Here is a 19,521-nt window from a genome sequence, read left to right as displayed (position 1 = left end):
TCTGTGGCAAGAAGCAGATTAGCAGGTGGCTTTAGCAATTAGCAAACCCTAAAGAAAATGACATTTACATAACCCTATATCGGTTGGTTGGGTAAGTAAATGTCTTGTCGGTTTTCCACCACCCCATAACTGACGGCTGATCCGACCACTGTTGGTTTCTGAAATTCCTTACCAACTCCGAATTGGCTAATGCCCCAATTGACTGTTTTTGGTTGGACGTGTCAGAATGTTGGATATTTTGCCTAGTTACTCGATTGAGTTACACTTGAATGATATATTGAGAAAGGTATTATCACTTCACTGTATGCCCAATACACCTCTCTTAGGTCCAATGTTGTGATATGATTCATGAATAGTGTGGAGTCTACCATGGCCAACTCCAAATTGGTTAAGATTAAATGTTTCCTAGCCTTAGTCTTTTGCGTAACTCTCAAGTTCTGCTATGTTGCATCATGTTTAGGGTGTATTGTATGATGCTGAGAAGTGGCAACACTCTTACAAAGTTTATAAAAAGTGTGGAAAAGATGCTTCCAAGGGCTAAACTTTGGCACATGTTAGATGATGTGGAGTCTACATGGGAGCTTGTATGATTTAGTTTTTAAGTTTATTTTGATTTGATTTTGTCCTTTGGCTTATTATTGGTATTGTGTTTTATTCATGGGTTTCACTAGTTATTTATTTTGGACTTTAGTAGTTAAAGCTCAAGGAGTCTGAAGTCTATTGGAGATTAGGCGTTAGACATCTATAGATATGGATGTAATGGTTTTTTCTATGATCATTGCATATAGAAGATGAGTATGAAAATTCCAGCAACTATTATTTTTGTGGATTATGTGATGCAACTATATTCAAGTTGTGATGCCGAGAAACCCTAGGTATGATGCTTAGGTTTGTTCTACATTACAGTAACTCTTCCCCAACTAAAAGATTTGAGGTGTGGGGTGAATCTAAAAGAATATATTGCTTGTTAAGCAGATGTGAAGCTCATGTCTGTCGCTAGTTTTGGAACAATGCATGAATTACTCTGTTGTAAATTATTTTATAGGAAAATTCCTCTAAAATTGGTTGCCTTTTGCTTTTATTGCAACCTAGCATGTAATATCAGGATTTTAAAACAAAAAGGAAAAATAACCCTTACACATTCCCTTGCGGAATTTGAGACATTCAACAATCCTATCAGATATCTTGAGACACCTTTTTAGATCCCTTTTACTTGTCCCAGCATTAATGGCGCAATATGTGATTCACTGTCTTTATAAGTTTGTTCTTTTATTTTTTTTATTTTTATATGTAATCACAAATTTATTGGCAAGCGCAAATGCACAATCCAAGTACACAAGAGAGAAGCCTATCTAATAGCGGAGAAAAGAACTAAGAAAGCATGGAAGTTCGAAATACTACAATATTCTGAGGCAGCGTCCCAAAGAAAGAGTTTTAAGGTCCTCTTATGGTCCTCAAAGCTATGGTTGTTTCTTTTTCTCCATAAACACCACATTAGGCAAGGCGAAATCATCTTTCAAACTGCATCAAGTTGAAACCTATCGCCAGTGCTGTGCAGCAAGCAAAGAGATCAACCACCCTTCTAAGCATAACCCAAACCAACCATACATTGCTGAAAATAGTATTCCAAAGAGCACATGCAATCTTACAATGGAGTAGAAGATGGTCTACCGACTCCTTGTTCTTCTTACATATGCAACATCACTCAATCACAATGATCTGTCATTTCCTTAGGTTGTCCATAGTTAGGATCTTCCCTAAGGCAGCCAACCAATTGAAGAAAGCTACTTTCAAGGAAGCCCTATTCCGCCAAATATTTGTCCAAAGAAAATGAATGTTAGCATAGGGAACAAGAACCTTATAGTTAGATTTAACATCGGACGACCTCCATCATAGCTTGAATGTTTTTACTTATGTAGATTTTTTAAAAATTTTCTCTGTTCGTCCCATTTAGGGATTTTCTTGTATACTTCCTGTGTATAAGGGTTGCGTCCCTCTGCGCTTATTTTTATAAATTGTAATTACTTATAAAAAAAAAAAAAAATCTAACGACCCTCTCTTGGAAGGAATCCAAGAAAGTCTGTCCTCTACGCCTTGTCTCACTCTAATAGAATACAACAACTTGAAGAATGTGGTAAAGTGATCCATCTGCTAATCACGAGCCGCTCTGAGAAGGCACTAGAAAGTTTCAAATGGTCTACCACAATAGCTCCATAAAATGGGCAATGCTAAACAAGACTGGAAGAGATGTCTTGAGAGTTTAAGCCCCACACCAAAACATCATGTTAGAAACGGATTTTGGGGCCATGCCCCATCTCAAATCTAGTGTGGCTAGACAACTCTCCCAACCCCTCATAAATTTTTCTAGAGCCCATCCCATGCGACCCATGAACTTCATTAGAACGCTACCTATGCTAAGAACTACCATATTTAGAATCTACAATCAACCTCGATAAGACCGCTCTCTTATGAACGTAGTGTCACAACCACTTCCCCAAGAGAGCTCGGTTGAACAAGTAAATTCTAAACCCCCAACGTTCCTTCAACTATCAGAATATACACCTGAGTCACCAATTGGAAGGGGAAAAAATAGATAAGGAATAGGTAGGCAGATTAGTTAAAAGTGCTTTTAATAAAGATAACTCTCCTACACTTTCATAAGTACAATATCTTTTATCTAGCCAAACGATACTCCATGTTCTCAATGATGTCAATTTAAATGAAGGGTGATAACTGTTCCTTGTTGTCAGTTCAATATGCCCGATGGAAATGACAGAAGCAGATTGTCGCATTCTCTTGAATGCCGAAGGAAAAAAATAGAAAGCACAAATGCCTTATGATGCCATCCTCATATTTTTTTTTTCTCATCTGGGTGGGGGGAAGGAAACGCCATCTCCCATCGTCTTCTACCCTATTCTGCACTTTCTTAGGGTTGGTTGAGCTCACTCGAAGTGTAGTTTAAGATTCTACCTGACGTGTAGATGGGTTCCAACTTGAAGTGACACTAGGTCAGGTCAAGTCAAGTCAAGTCAAGTCCTCCTCCATGGCTGCCTTTCTTCTTTACCACTATAGGTTCACATCTTTGGATGCTTTTTCTTTTTCATAGCTGATAATCACATACCTTTTGGTCTTTGGATGTTTGGTTTTGCTTGTGTTGCTTCAGTGTGGTGAGAATGAAGAAACACTTTGCAGATTAGACAGAATGAATGTAGCTGTTGTTTGGTCCTCCGGTAATTTTTAGACATAATCTCACAATTTACTGATTGGCTCCTTATGGTGAGACTGATGCTCCGTTTATTTCGACGTAAAATGGTATCCGTCGTAAACTATTTTCGACGAAATCATTTTCAGAAAAAATGATTTTCTCGAAAATATTTTTTGGCGTTTGCCTCATACGAAAAAATTACGAAAGGCGAAAATGCAACTGCTGCTGGAATCCGGCAATGTCTGGTCGCCGTTGCTGGATTCCGGCGAGCATGTTTGGCCGGATCCGGCCAAAATGGCCGGACTTCGGTCAGATCCGACCGGATCAATGGCCGGATCTGTCTAGATTCGGCTATATCCTGTCCATTTTGGCCAGATCCGGCTGGATCCGATTGGATCCCGACCAGTAGGGTTGAGCATGGGGCGGGGGCAAGGATGGCCTTTTTTTGGCCCTGCCAAAAACGCCTTGCAACCGTGTAGGGCGGTTGGGGGTGGGGAGGGTATGCACGGGGCGGGGATTTGCTGGTATGCGGGGATCCCTGCGGGTATTTCTTCCACATTTTCTTTTTCACTTTTTTTTTTTATTTTTTATTTTTATTTTTTTTTATTTTTCACAAATTTTCCCAGGAACCAACCAATAACCAAGTACGAATAAAAATAAGTGGATTAGAAGAATAGAAGAAGGAAAGAAGAAAAGAAGAGACCGAGAGAAAGTACCTTTCACGTGGGTGTGGGCGTGGCCATGGAGCAGACGCAGCACGCAGGAAATCTTAAAGAAGAAGAAGATGCGAAGGGGTGTAGCGCTAGAGTTTAGGAAGAAAAGATAGGGAAAAATGTGAGAGGGGGGGGGGGGGGGGGTGCGGCACTGCTAGTCTGCTAGGGTTTTTTTTTTTTTTTTTTTTTTTTTTTTTTTTTATTGTGCGGGGCGGAGCGGGTCCCTGGGTTTTTAAAAATCTCAACCCGCAACCTACCCCACCTCACACTGGTATATCATTTTTAGACCTGTACCCGCAAAAAATCAACTAAAACTCGAGATTTTAGGGGCGGGGCGGGGCATGCGGGTTGAGGCGGGTTTGCGGGTATTTGATCAGCCCTACCGGCCAGTTTTGTCAGATTTGGTCGGCTTCTGACCATGACCGGATTCCGATGCTTCCTGGATTCCGACGATCGATCATGGCCGAATTTCGGTGCTGGCAGTATTCCGGATGCTGGATGTTGCCAGATTTCGGCGCCGCTTGGATTCCGACGATCGACCATGGCCGGATTTCGGCAATTGGATATCAAACGTGCGTAAAATTAAAGAAGTTTTTATGGTCAAACTGAAAATGATTTTTGTTGATCATTATTTTTGTCCTTATCAAACACCGTAAAATATCAAAATTATTTTTCAAAAATTATTTTACGTTAAAATACACGAAGCATGGATCGACCGACTAATCATTTTCGTTGGGCCGTGTTTAACATGGAGGATGAAAATGATTGAATGCTTGACTGACTGCTAAATGGATGGAGGACTTTTTCTAGCACCAATAATTGCACTTTGGAAAAGTTGTTAGAGAGACTTGAAAAAAAAAAACAAGGTTGCGTCAGTGGAGTGCCGTTGTCACTCGTCACTGAGAGCGATTAGTCTTGCGTGGACTTTGAATAGGGGTGAGAAAAATTAAGAATGAGTTGATAATTGAGATAATACCGATTCGTGGTGGAAATTGTTCGGAAAATATGATTGTCGTTGTGGGACTTGTCTGGAAAGCAAAGTTGTTGTCCGATTTCCACATCTTTCCACAAAGGCGTGCATTTTCTATTACATTTTCTCTTTGAAAAATACAAACAAGGAATGTCTCTTTCCTTGAATGTTCAAAAGGCGTGCTGTTCTATTACATTTTCTCTTTGAAAAAAACAAACCAGGAATGTCTCTTTCCTTGGATGTTCATCTTTCCCATTTTTTACGTTACGGTAGGTACGAGCATTTTTAATAGCAAAAATTTACATATAAATGTCTGGTTAACATAGATTTTTTTAGTAAGTAAAAAATTATCAGTTTAAGAGCACTAGCAGCAGCTTCCCAACCATTTTTCTTATATTTAGGGAACAAAACCACTTTTTGTTTTCCTAAAAAAACACACCCCACAATAAATTCTCTTAATTTTCCCTATACCAATTAAATATTATTTTTTACTCTTATTTTATTATTTTTTCTCTTTCCTACTTTTATTTTTCTATTCATTTCTTTTCCTCTCTCTCTTTCTCTCGTCTTCTACCTCCCACCCATCAAATATACTTTAGGATCAGCAGAGATTTCCTCGTCAAGTGCAGAGTTTAGAGCGATCTCTCACCGTCAACTCTTTCGCTGCTGATGAGTAACTCCTCAACGCCGACGCAGCAGAACGAGTCCTCTGTAAAAACTGTCCCAAAATCAGAAGAGAAGACCTCCGGCACCGACCTTTTGCCTCAAAATCCCCAGCATCTTTCTCCCTTCCACTCAGTCTCTTTTGGATTCTGCGAAAATGAATCGTCTGTTCTAATCTCTCGATCACACCCAATTACCCAAAATATCGGTCTCACAGTCTGTCATAGCTATTTATAGATCACTACTCAGGTATCAGTTTTTTATGGTCTTGATCGTGGCAGTGTTTAGCTCAAAACCAAAGATTTTGAGAAAAAAAATTCAAAGTTCGTTAAGGTTAATTTTGGCTTTCCCTTTTTCGACTCTAGGCTGATTGATTTCTTTGAAACTATATATATATTCTCCGATCGTTTATTTTGTGTTTTTGAAAGATACCCAGAAAACCCAGTCGAACTCGGCGATGCCGTCAAGCACTGCAAAAACAGGGCGTGGAAGGACAAGGAAGGAAAACACAGAGAGAGAATTGAGAGAGAGAAGCGCGAGGAGAGAGGACATGCGTTGCAGTCTTGCAGAGTTTGTGTGAATATAATAATGGATTGGGTAGCTACAGTGCTACCCAATGTATTGGGTAGCACTGTAGCTACCCAACCAAATTATCTAAATTTAGGGTGGCTATTGTGGAACGTTTTTCATGAGTTTTTGTGAAATTTTCCCTATATTTAGGGAAAGGAACCATTATAGGGAGACTGCTGCTAGTGCTCTAACAAAAAATGTTTGGTAGTGAACTAGTGAGTACTATTCAGTTCCTAAAGCATTAAAAACTATAAAAATTGTCATTTTTTTTTCTCTCTCTCTCTCACACACAAATTAGTCTCAGCACAACCCGGTTAGGAAAAAATAAATTTTCAAAAATATGATCATTAGGATAAGATAAATATTTATAAATATATGATCATTAAGAAAAAAAACAATTTTAAAAATATGACTGTTAGAATAAGACAAATATTAAAAAATATGATCGTTAGGAAAAGACAAACATTAAAAAAAAATTAAATAGAGAAAAAATAAAGAAATCTGAAAAAGTATTATTTAAATGGAATAGTGAATAGTTAAAATAGTGAGGCGGTTGAAAGTGCTTTAAAAAAATGGTTCACCAAAATAAAGAAAATTGGTTTTTAACTATTTTGACTAGTAAAATTAGGTTAGGTTACTAAGAATGCTTTAAAAGAGAAGTTATAATTGACCATCCATACCATTAGCCCATTTTACATACTTCTCTACCATTAGATTATTTTGTTAAATTAAACCTGGTAGCTAGGAGACCCACAGCCTGGGTCTCGACAAAGGAGGCCCAGCCATTGGGTCTCCTTGGAGTAGAGACTCACGTCGCCCTTGGGTCACCATGGAAGAGACCCAGCCATTGAGTGTCGGTAGGTTGTGGGTTGGTCTTTGCAGATTTATTTATTTTTCATATTGGTATTTTCACGCATTTTATCAAGGGTATGATGGACATTTCATGCGTTTGCTGTTTATGTTAACAAAAAATTCTAACAGCGAGGTTAATTGCTACTTTTTAAAGTTTCAAGAGTGCATTGCAATTAAGGTATAAGTTCAAGAGACAAGTTTAGTTTTTCCTTAGGTAAATGTTTAACCTGACTCTAACGCGAGTAATTTTAGATGTCATACTTATGTTTTTTTTTTAAAATAATGTGACTTTTAAAATTATAATTTGATTTATGATAAATCATTATTAGATTTTGATGAAAGAATGATTTTTGAAAGAAGGGACGAATGTGAATGTATAGTAGCTCTAAAATGGGAGAAAAAAAAAGAAGAGGATGAAGAAGAAACGCGCGCAAGTAGAAGGGGGAGAGTGGAGACAGAGCTCTTCCCATTTTCCCTTTTTGAACTCAATGAGAGGGGGAAAACCCTCTCTTTGGGACCTGGAGAATCTGCACATAGGGAGTGAAAGAGCTCCATATATGGTGCGCGGGGTGGGGTGATGTTCCGGGAACAGAACTCTTCCCTCCTCCCCTGCTGCGCTCACGGGAGAGCTGACATTGCGAGGTACAGTGATGGTCCTGTTGTAAACATTATATCGATTCGTGATTTTGGCCGCTCTCTATTATTTTCAAGTGACTGGAAACATTCACCATTTTTTCACAACAAGACGGAACTACACTGCTCATCTTTTCGGGGAAAACGAGGATCCGGCCTTCTCATTCTCAAACTAGTTATAATATATTCCAAAAATTCAGGAACTGCGATTCTAGGATTGTTAGTGATCGAATGAGTGAAAGCCGGAATGGTTAAAGAACGTCTATAATGCTCATCTTTAATTCCGTACGAGACAATAGTTATTTATTTATTTATTTTGGTTTTGAGCTCGATCAGCAAGACTTCAAAAGTAATAAACTTATGGTCAACGTCTCTGCTTAATTCCCAGGAAAGAATTGCCAAAGTGACCCTCGTAGAATTTTCGAAGTCTAACGTCTTTATTGTTGATGCTGATTCCGGCCGGTGACGTAAGTCCTGCTTTAGGTGAGAGTATCCGATTGACCTGCAAATACAAAGAACACACAGTGGGTTTCCCCAGTGGTCCTCCTCCGACGCCCAAGTTAGATGAGGGATTTTTTAGAGAGAGAGAGATTGAACTTAGAACTTGTATCCAAAAAAAACTTAATACCTGGACCTTTCTATTTATAGGGGGTTGCCTCTTGAGGTTAGGTGGGAATATCCCGGCTTTTAGGGAACAGCGATTCCCTGCGCATGAACAGGTACCAAGCGTGCTCTTGACAGTGATGAGCAGGTGGGCTCTTTAATGCTAGAGTATGGCGATCCAGGAAATCCCGGATCTTCGGGGGTTCAGCCACCTAATCGATCTCCTTTATCTGTACTGTCATCATTATCACTTGTCGGTTATCGGAATACCCTAACCGACCACTTGTCTAGCACCTAACCTACCACTTGTCGGGCACTGATCTCGGGAAGGTGGTTCTGTCGGCAGTGTCGCATCCGACAACTTCCACTCGGGAAGGTTATCTTATCAACATTTATATGGTTTCACTTTCACGCGTTTTTAGCGCATCATTGAAACCAGAGTTCAACCTCCAAATGACGAACACAACCAAAAAATGTATCAAGCTCTCTTTCTACACAAGCCTCTTCCTTCTCCTCTCCAGCCATGCAACCTCTGATCAGCTCCATGATCAAGAGCAGTCAGTTCTACTGAAGCTAAAGCAACACTGGCAAAACCCCCCGTCCCTCAACCATTGGAACTCATCAAACTCCTCCCACTGTATCTGGCCAGAGATCACCTGCAGTACCGATGGCTCATCAGTCACCGGACTATCCCTTGTGGACAAGAACATCATTGGAACAGTCCCACCCTTCATCTGTGACCTCAACAACCTCACAACCCTTGACCTTTCATACAACTTTATGACCTCTAATGAGTTCCCACGAGCTCTCTACAACTGCTCTAAACTCCAATACCTCGACCTCTCGCAGAACTACTTCGCTGGCACGGTCCCTGATGACATTCACCTCATGGCTCAGCTTCGCCTGCTCAACCTTGGAGCCAACAGCTTCTCCAGAAACATCCCAACATCCATCGGGCAATTAACAGAGTTGAGAACACTTCAGCTCTTCCGGGTTCCATTTAACGGTTCTTTCCCGCCAGAAATTGGCAAATTGTCCAATCTCGAACAACTAGAATTGGCTTGGATGACGAGAATCACAACAACGTTGCCTTCGGAGTTCACAAGGCTGAAGAAACTAAAGTATCTTTGGGTGGCAGGCTCCAATTTGGTAAGAGAAATCCCAGACACGATTGGAGAAATGGCGGCACTGGAGAATTTGGATTTGTCAAGGAACAATCTGAGCGGGAAAATCCCGAGCGGTTTGTTTATGCCGAAGAATTTGAGTAAAGTGTTCCTTTACAAAAACAAATTGTCCGGGGAGATTCCTCGGGTGGTTGAGGCTTTAAATATAGACGTTGTTGATCTCTCTGATAATCACTTGACCGGAACAATACCCGATGATTTCGGAAGACTCACCAAATTGTCGGGCCTGAGTTTGTTTCTCAATCAATTATCTGGAAAAATTCCAGATAGCATAGGTCGTCTTCCGGGGCTGATAATTCTTAAACTGTTTGACAACAACTTATCAGGTACTTTATCTCCAGACTTTGGGCGGTACTCTATGCTTAAAGAGTTTCAGGTGTCGTTCAATAGGCTTACTGGCCAGCTGCCACAACACTTGGGTGAGAATGGAAGGTTGGTAGGAGTGGTAGCTTTCAACAACGACCTCAGTGGTGAACTGCCCCAGTCGCTTGAAAATTGCAGCAATTTGATAATTGTTAATGTTCATAATAATAGGTTTTCTGGGAATGTTCCTAGTGGCCTATGGACATTATTCAATTTAAGCATCTTGATGTTAAACAACAATTCATTTACAGGTGAGCTTCCTGAGAGAGTGTCATGGAATCTTTCTCGATTAGAGATCAGTCACAACAAGTTTTCAGGTAAAATTCCGGCGGGAGTGTCTTCCTGGAAGAATTTGGTGCATTTCGAGGCTAGCAATAACCTCTTAAACGGTACAATTCCTCGAGAACTAACAGCTCTTCCTCTTTTAACAACTCTTTTTCTTGATCAGAATCGACTCTCAGGCTCCCTTCCATCAGATTTTTTTATCATGGAAATCGCTAAATATGCTAAACCTTAGACGAAATGCAATCTCTGGACAAATTCCAGAGGCATTTGGTTCTTTACCAGTACTTACTGATTTAGACCTCTCAGAAAACCAACTATTTGGTGAAATTCCTCGAGAACTTGGCCTCCTGAAGCTCAATTCACTCAATCTCTCCTCGAATCATTTGACTGGGAGGATACCAAGTGAATTCGAATATGATGCATATGCCAGCAGCTTCTTAAACAATCCTCGTCTTTGTGCTTATAGGCCGTCACTTAACATTGCCAAATGCAATTCCAAACCCCAAAATTCAAGCAAAATTTCATCCAAATTACTTGCTTGGATTATAGTTTTACCAGTAGCTTTCCTAGGTTTGGTAGCTTCATTGCTTGTGATCAGAATTTATAGGAAGAGAAAGCATGTATTGGATTTGACGTGGAAGCTCATCCCATTCCAGAGGCTGAATTTCACAGAATTTGACATTTTGTCAGGACTGACAGAAAATAATGTGATTGGTTGCGGTGGATCGGGAACAGTATATCGTGTTGCTACTAATCCTTCACTTGATTTTGTTGCTGTGAAGTGGATTTGGAATAGTGGAAGGCTAAAACAGATGCTTGAAAAACAATTTCTTGCAGAAGTCAAAGTACTGGGTTTAATTCGACATTCCAACATAGTGAAGTTGCTCTGTTGTATCTCCAGTGATAATTCAAAACTTCTTGTCTACGAGTATTTGGAAAACCGCAGCTTGGATCTATGGCTGCATAGGAAGAGTGGAGCATCAACTGTCTCGGGTTCAGTCCATAACGATGTCTTGGATTGGCCTAAGAGGATGAAGATAGCAGTTGGGGCTGCCCAGGGGCTCTCCTATATGCACCACGACTGCTCACCACCCATTGTTCATCGAGATCTTAAGTCAAGCAACATCCTATTAGATTCCGATTTTAATGCAAAAATCGCCGATTTCGGTCTAGCCAAGATGATGATCGAGCAGGGAGAATCTGCTACAATGTCAGCTGTGGTTGGCTCTTTCGGCTACATAGCTCCAGGTGTGTGACATAAAATTTTCCAAGTTTCATTTTTATTATAATTTTTTTTTTAAATGAATAAGTAGAAATTGATATTAACAAAAAGAATAGTACTGTACAATCACCGACAAAACAACTAAACCACAAAACAAAAGAGAGGAATCCTCTGTAACCTCATCAACCAAACTGTCAACCTAATTATACCAAAACGTTAACATCAATGTTCCATAATTTCTTTTTTTTTTTTTAATGAATAAGTAGAAATTGATATTAACAAAAAGAATAGTACTGTACAATCACCGACAGAACAAAACTGAGGAATCCTCTGTAACCTCACCTACCAAACTGCCAACCTAATTATACCAAAACGTTAACATCAATATTCCAATTCAAACACAAACTAATATTCACAAGATTTTTCTTAAAATTTCCCTTACCCGAAATTCTATACCGGACTTCCCAGATGATAGATTTCAACATCTGTGCTTCAGTTTTGATCTGTCCTCCATGCCGAACAGCATTTTGAGCCTTCCAAATTTCATAAACAGTGGCACTCAACACCAATCGACAAAGAACCCCTCTCATGGCCTTCGTCCTCCAGCTTCGACACCCTTCGTCAAGAATATCCTCCCAATCAGTAGGAGGATTCGATATGTTACATTGTTCCCTACAGGCTCGCCATAAGCGAGAACAGAACCCACAACCAAAAAACAGGTGATTTCTACTTTTTGTACCATTCCGGCATAAGACACAAGCAATGTCGCCCTCATACCCCCATACAAGCATTCGATCTTCAGTTGTAAGTCTATTCTTAAACACCAACCAAAGAATAAAAGCTTGCTTAGGGATTGAGTAAGAGTTCCAAACCAGAGGCCACCAGTTGACACAACTTCTCTTAATACGGAAGTGGTTCCACGTATCTGCACTAACAAAAACACCAGAACTGGAGATGGTCCAGATGGGAGAATCAACAATCCCCAAGTGCACTTCTAGAAGTTTAGTTTGAATTTCTACAAGATCTTCAGACCGAGCTAGTCTCCAGGACCATATACCATCCTTCGAGACAGAGCTTAATTTGGCCTCCAATTTGCTGCAAGAATCGTACACAATTCTGAAACCAAACTTCTCCACTAAGGCACCAAAATGATGCTAGTTATCCATGTTAAAAAAGATAAACGAAAGCAGAAAAACGAAATGCTCCTAAGGAGCGTTACAACGTCACTTTTCTTAAGAAATTATTTGCCCCCACTAGAAAGGTATGCAAAAAGGTTACAACAAATATTTCTCCAAGATACAATGGAGCCCAGAATCCTCTGTTTGTTTAATTGCGTTTTGCACTAACGAAAAATTAAACCCGAACACTTTCAGATTTTTCTATTATAGCAAGAGACAGATAGAGACATTTTTAATTTTAAATACAGAAGGTATCAGAAAAAGCATTAAAGATAAAAGAAATTTTGTTATTTATTTTATTAAACACTGTACAACAGTTATTTCTGTATATTTCTGATAACTGGACAGCAGTTACTTCTGTATAATATTGAAATAACTGCTAATCCAACCGTCCATAACTGCTTAAGTAACAGTTATAAACTGCTGTTTTAACAGACACTTAAATTTGACCATCAGATCAAATAACTGTCTATGATTGATTAATAATAACCATTAGATCGTTATTAATTAATCTCAACCATTAGATCAAATGTGATTTGACCTTACAGTTTATTTATTTGATTGTCCAGTAAATCTAACCACTGGATTTACCTAAGAAGCAGACCATCCAAAATCGAAAGGTCATCAAAGCGCTACTAGCGCCCTACAGCCCACTGCCACACGCGTGTGCGTGTGCGTGTGCGTCCGGTGCTTCACACCGTACTAGAGTATACACCCAAGCATTACTTTAAATGCTTAAAGTGTGTTGGTCCTTATAAATGCCAACTTCAGTTTCTCTTTTTCCCATGTGGGACTATCTTCATTTAATGATTTTTTAACACCTTCCTTTTAAATCATTCCCAAGACACAAAATAAATATATATACATATTAATTTTGAAAATACTTTAACAATCCATCCATAAATGGATATTTTCTCCGGTACCCACTTCAAATCGGATCAGTCCTCTAGCCAAATGTCGAAGCTTGAGGAGCTTTCTCCAGCACCATGAACCATTTTGAGGGGTAGAAACATTCCAGAAACTCTTCCCCTTCACTGCAATTTGTTGCTTCTTAATTGTAATTAACTTCAACTGCAGAGTATGCTCACACGATACGACTCAATGAGAAGATTGATGTTTATAGCTTTGGGGTCATCCTTTTGGAACTGGCAACTGGAAGAAAAGCTACTGAGGGTGACGAACACACATCACTTGTCCAATGGGCATGTCGACAGATTCAGGAAAGCAAGCCTATAGTTGATGCCTTGGACGAGAAGGTCAAGGAGCTCTGTTACTTGGATGAAATGTCCTGTGTTTTCCAACTTGGAATCATTTGTACAGATACTCTGCCTTCTTCCAGACCCTCCATGAAAGAGGTTCTCAAAATTTTGCTCCGATGCACCCAGCCACTTGTTTTTGGAGAGAAGATTATTTCCGAGTACGATGCTTCTCCTCTCCTCAAGAATTCAAAGCGCGAGAGGGTATTAGAAAATAATGATGCAACTTTGGCATCCATTGTTTGATGACTTCCCAAAAAATGCTAGATATTATAATTTTATCCCATATTCATTCAACAATGCTCACATGATGCTTCCAACTAACATTTGGATTAATCATTGTTAAATAATAATAATAAAAAAAAAAAGATCCGATGATTGGTTGGGAGTGCCATGTCAATATTATTAAATTAATATTAGATAGAATTATAGTATCTAACATTTCTCTTTTAAAGCTTGAGGATAACATTGTTGTATTGTTTTTATGTTTGAATTATCTCTATGTATTATATATATGAGTAATGCTACTCTTCACACCCATTTCACATCGGCTGACATGGTGTGCTTTAAGTGGCTTAAAACACGCTGCATCAACCGGCGTAAAATGAATGTGATAAATAAGTGTAAAGATCAGTAACATTACTCTACTCTCTATATATAAATCCTTTAAGAGTGTTGTATTAGATAAGGTTTAGATAGAGGAGATTCCGTTTACATGTATGACGTTGTTGTATTAAAGCAACTTGCTCTTTTTTCTATAGTCTGTTTTATATTATCTTAGGCATCTCAATAAAATCACTAATTATTAAAATCTTTTACATGTGTCTTAAACCTTTTTTTAAAAAAGAAAAAACATTCTAATCTTGCATATTACCATGTGTTTCATGGAGCATGATAGAGTACATATTCTAAGGTGAGATGAGATAGAATCTTTAGGATTTGATAAGGGTTGATGAGATATTATTTCTAGTTTTTAGGTTTCAATTATCTCTTTGTACTAGGAGTCTATATAAAAGGTCGATTATAATTATCGCTAAGGGTACTACAACCTTTATTATAAAATTCTTAGAAATTGACGTGTCAATCTATGTAACACTTATCATGGCAGCATTAAAATGTAGATTGCCATGTCACGTGGTAGATTACAAAGCAATTATTACGTTTACAAATTGACGTGACAATTCACCTGACATTTATTATGTTACCTATTGAAATGTGAACTATCACATGACTTTCATTTCCAAAAAAATGCAGACTACCATATTTTTTCACGATCATCAAAATTTTATGTTCAACCAGCCATAGTCCCTTCTTTTAGGGGGGTAAAATTGTCCGAATGAAATAAAGAGGAGCCTATTCAATGCAATCATTGTGTAATGTGAAATGAAGAAATTCGAGGAATGGAGAATTACATTATTTGCTTTATAGTCTTTCGCGCTAACACCATTTTCGTTAGGTAACTATGTTTAGTTAAAATAATTTTAGGATGTTAAAAATTAGGAGTGTATATGCGGGCAGATATTAACTGCTCATATTTGCTATCCGCACATGCGAATGTGGTTAGCAGAAAATATTATTTGCATATGCGGATGTGAATAGCGGTTTTAAGTATGCGAATACACCCTTGAGCCTATTCAATGCAATCATTGCGTAATGTGAAATGAAGAAATTCGAGGAATGGAGAGATATGTTATTTTCTTCATAGTCTTTCGCGCTAACACCTTTTTCCTTAGGTAACTATGTTTAGTTAAAATAATTTTAGTATGCTAAAAATTAGGAGTGTGTATGCAGGCAGATATTAACTGCTCATATTTGCATCCTTTATATATATATATATAGCTAATATATTCAACACAATACAACGTCATTAACATTCAGTTATGAATGTATTATATTTAGACAATTTATGTTTTTTATGTTATGAATTTGTAATATATATATACACGTTGGATTTATAATTTATGTTTTTTAATGTTTGCTGGCTTGATTGTTATGCTCATTGAATCATGGGATAAAAAACATAAGGGTGTTTTTTGTGAGCATTGATTACTATGAATATTTTGAGGTCGTATCAATCTTCTTTTTCTTTTTTTTTTTTTTTTTTTTAATTCTACATATTTTTGGTGTTGCATTATATTTTCAAAACAAACCTAAAAAATTAAATTAAAATTGGTCAAAATTATTTTTAAAAAGCTTTTAAAATAGGTTCATTACCTATTTGCGGATATCGGATCATAACCGAGTGGATGCGAATAGTAAAATAAATAACACAAGTGCGATTGGTGATGTTATAAATAACTGCATTCGCATCTGCATATACACCCTTACTCAAAACGTATTATTAATTGAGCTCGTTCTACATAATTTGTGAGACAATTGATCTCATGATTTCTTGAGAACCCTTGCTCTGCTTTCATGACGACAAGTTTTTTTTTTTTTTTTTTTTTTTTTTTTTTTTTTTTTTTTGTGGGATGCGAGGAAACCAAAACAAAAAACTTGAGGGCTTTGTGTTTGTGGTTATAGTTCTGTCTTTTGTGCAGAATTAGTTTATGGAAGTTCCCAAATTCCTAAATGTGCAGGCGTCTAAAAGCTAGGTAGTGTGTAAATGGATTCCATTATCTTTGCAAACGGCCCCAACAACAAGGTCATCTTTTCTCTTCTTTTCTTTAAAAAAAAATTGAATAAGAAAAAGGGTTACAACGGAAAATCATTTTCGCTCCTGATCCAAAAGAAAGAAGAAGTTGACGATCTTATTAATAAAAAGGAGTGAGCTCCCAACGTACAGTAGATCCAAACCAAATTAAAACAGCACTAAATTAATTACAAATTTTAAGAAATGACAAATGACTCGGTCCTGTTAATGTGCCGCACAAGGCGGTTTGAAAAGCTAAAGAAAGATAGATTTAGACAAACTTATAGGTACCCCACATGAAAACAGCAACAACCACAAGAGATCGATATTTATCTTGGTCTTTGGTCCACTTGCCTTTCTCTAAGTGCACAACACACGAACAACCACAAGTACACATATTTTCAACAAATTGGGTTGTAAAACATTTTTTCGACTTAATTTTCAAAAGTGTCGTGTGCGTGCTATTATAGCATGCGAGAAGCACATAAGATAATGACAAGAATTGACTTCTCATTGGAAGACAATTTTCTCCCTAATTAAATCGAGTGTAGTATTGAATCTTATGCACTAAATATATTTTGGTTCAATGATTCCAGCCACTGCATCTGAATGGACGGAGGAGTTGGTTCTCATTCACGACTCAAACTTTTTCTAACGCCAATAATTAATTCCACTTGGAAAAGTTGTTAAAGAGACGAGAAAAAACAAAGCTTGCCGGCACTATTCCCTTGCAGGACCGTCGAAGTCACTAAGAGAAATTAATCTTTGAGTAATGATATGCCGATTCCATCGTTGTGGAAATTGATCGGAAAAAGAAGATTCTCGTGGAAATTTACTGCAAAATGTGTGTGCCTGAAACAAACGTTTACCATTAAAAGTGCGTCCAAGTCTTCCACCAGTTTTTTTCCAACTTCCATGTTTCCTCGAAGGCATCTTATTCTTCCATCACAAGGTATCTTTCGTTTCTCAGGGAAAAAAAGAAAAGAAAAGAAGAGAAGAGAAGAAAAGGGAATGCCTCTTCCTTCAATGTTCAATGCCATCTGTGTTTTCTGGGCCTTTTGTTATAGTATTATCATTCTTAAATTTTTGTATTTCTTTTTGTTTTCTTATGTTGGCTCCAATTAATTAACCTTCATCAGTGTTTTTTCTGCTGTGGTGATTCTCTTTCGGGTGTGCTGCTGCAGTTATTTCTTTGCTAGGTTATGATTTGGGTTATTGAATCTTTCGAGATCTATGGTCATTCTTGTGCCTCTTGGTTGTACCATTTTTTGTGCGTCTTGTCAAACTGCCTTAATTGGTGACCAATTTTTTTGGTATTCGTGCTAAGAATTTATAGGGCCGCGTCATTCATTTGATACATTCTCTTTTATTTTTTATTTACTTGCACTGATTAAGTTATTATGTAGCTTTTTGTTGGGTTGTCCAACCCTTTTGTTGTTCTTTATTATAATTCCTTTGTTGATGTACTTTTAAAAAAAAAAATGCTATCTTTCCCATTTTTTCATGCTACTTTATACATACCTAAATTGCAAACTCTCTTAAATTTTAAAAAGTTACAATTGACCCTTCAAACTATTAGCCTATTTTATTTAGCCCTCCACCATTAAGATTTTTGGTTAAGTTATATGGAAAATTGATCATTTGATATTCACGTGACCTAAAATAACAATAATATACCCTTTTTTTTTAATTTATTTTTGAAAAAAGTGGTCACCAGGAGACCCATGGCCGGCTGTAGCCTGTGGGTATCCAGGAAGGAGACCCAACCGTTTGGTCTTTATGGAGTGGAGACTCATGTCGGCCATAGGTCACCATGGTATATATAGAGACTCAATTACAACTTTTTCAAGGTGGAGGACAACATTGTAATTAAAGTGTAAGTTCAGGGATAAATATATATAATTTTCCCTTGGGTAAACGTTTAGCCTAGCTCTTTTCTTGTTGAGCAAACTATCTGTGTGGCACCACACAAGGGTGGCGTTGGGCAAGTGAAATTTCATTCATAAAATAAAGGAACATCCCAACAAAGACCGATGTACAAATATTTCAGTGCAAAATAAAACCACCCTTCATCTGTGACCTTAACAATCTCACAACCCTCGACCTTTCAGACAACTATATGACCTCTAATGAGTTCCTACGAACTCTCTACAACTGCTCCAATCTCCAATACCTTGACCTCTCGCAGAACTATTTCTCCGGAGTGCTCCCTGATGACATTCACCTCATGGTTCAGCTTCGCCAACTCAACCTTGGAGCCAATAGCTTCTTCGGAAACATCCCTGCATCTATCAAGCTGTTAACAGAGTTGAGGTCACTTCAACTTTTCCATATTCCATTTAGTGGTTCTTTCCCCCCATAAATTGGCAACTTGTCAAATCTTGAACGACTAGAATTGGCCTACATGACGAGGATCACAACAACGTTGCTTTCAGAGTTCACAAGGCTGAAGAAACTGAAGCATCTTTGGGTGGTAGGCTTCAATTTGGTCGGAGAAATCCCATACACGATTAGAGAAATGGTGTGACGCTGAACAGAATAGTGATTATTCTGCAGACTATTCAATAGGTAGTTTGCAAGGAAGAAAACAAAGAAAATTATCCCAAAATACAGAGACAATATCTGAACTTCAATAAAATTATCAATAATCAGTCATCTTGGAAAAATGCTTACAAGCCGGGTTAATATAGTTGAAAATTCGACCTTTAGTATGGTTTTACCAAAAATAGCAAAACCCTAATAACCCTAATAAAACGAAATACAGAAAATAAAATATATTATTCTAAAAATATTCTTCAAATATTTTGTATGATTCTTTTCATGAAATATATTATTCTAAAAATATTCTTCAAATATTTTGTACGATTCTTTACATTCTCGGGCTGATCTTATTCAAGAAATAATCTTCAAATCTTGTGTCTGATTTTCTCCTGCATCAGTCTCACCGGGTTGGAAAGAATTCGTCGTCCTTGAATTCAAATCTTCTTTTCCTTGATCTTTTGGATGGCTGATCAATTCATTCCATCTCGTATTTCTCAATACCAAAGTAATTTGAAACAAGTTGCAACCCATCACAACGACTAGTCTCACACTAAATTGAAACAAATCAATCTTATCCTGTCTTTCATTTATTTTCCCCAATTCATGCTTCATAAAAGTCTTCAAAGAATTATTAATTCTTTCTTGACCACA

General features: G+C 37.9%; 1 pseudogene; it reads left to right on the top strand.

The window, feature by feature from the left end:
• Nucleotides 1-8,614: 8,614 nt before the first annotated feature.
• On the top strand, nucleotides 8,615-14,057 carry LOC133856658 (receptor-like protein kinase HSL1; annotated as a pseudogene).
• The last annotated feature ends 5,464 nt before the right edge of the window (nucleotides 14,058-19,521 follow it).

The sequence above is a fragment of the Alnus glutinosa genome, chromosome 14 (genome assembly GCF_958979055.1).
Source record: "Alnus glutinosa chromosome 14, dhAlnGlut1.1, whole genome shotgun sequence".
In the NCBI taxonomy this organism is placed as follows: domain Eukaryota; kingdom Viridiplantae; phylum Streptophyta; class Magnoliopsida; order Fagales; family Betulaceae; genus Alnus; species Alnus glutinosa.
This window is presented reverse-complemented; position numbering and strand designations above follow the sequence as displayed.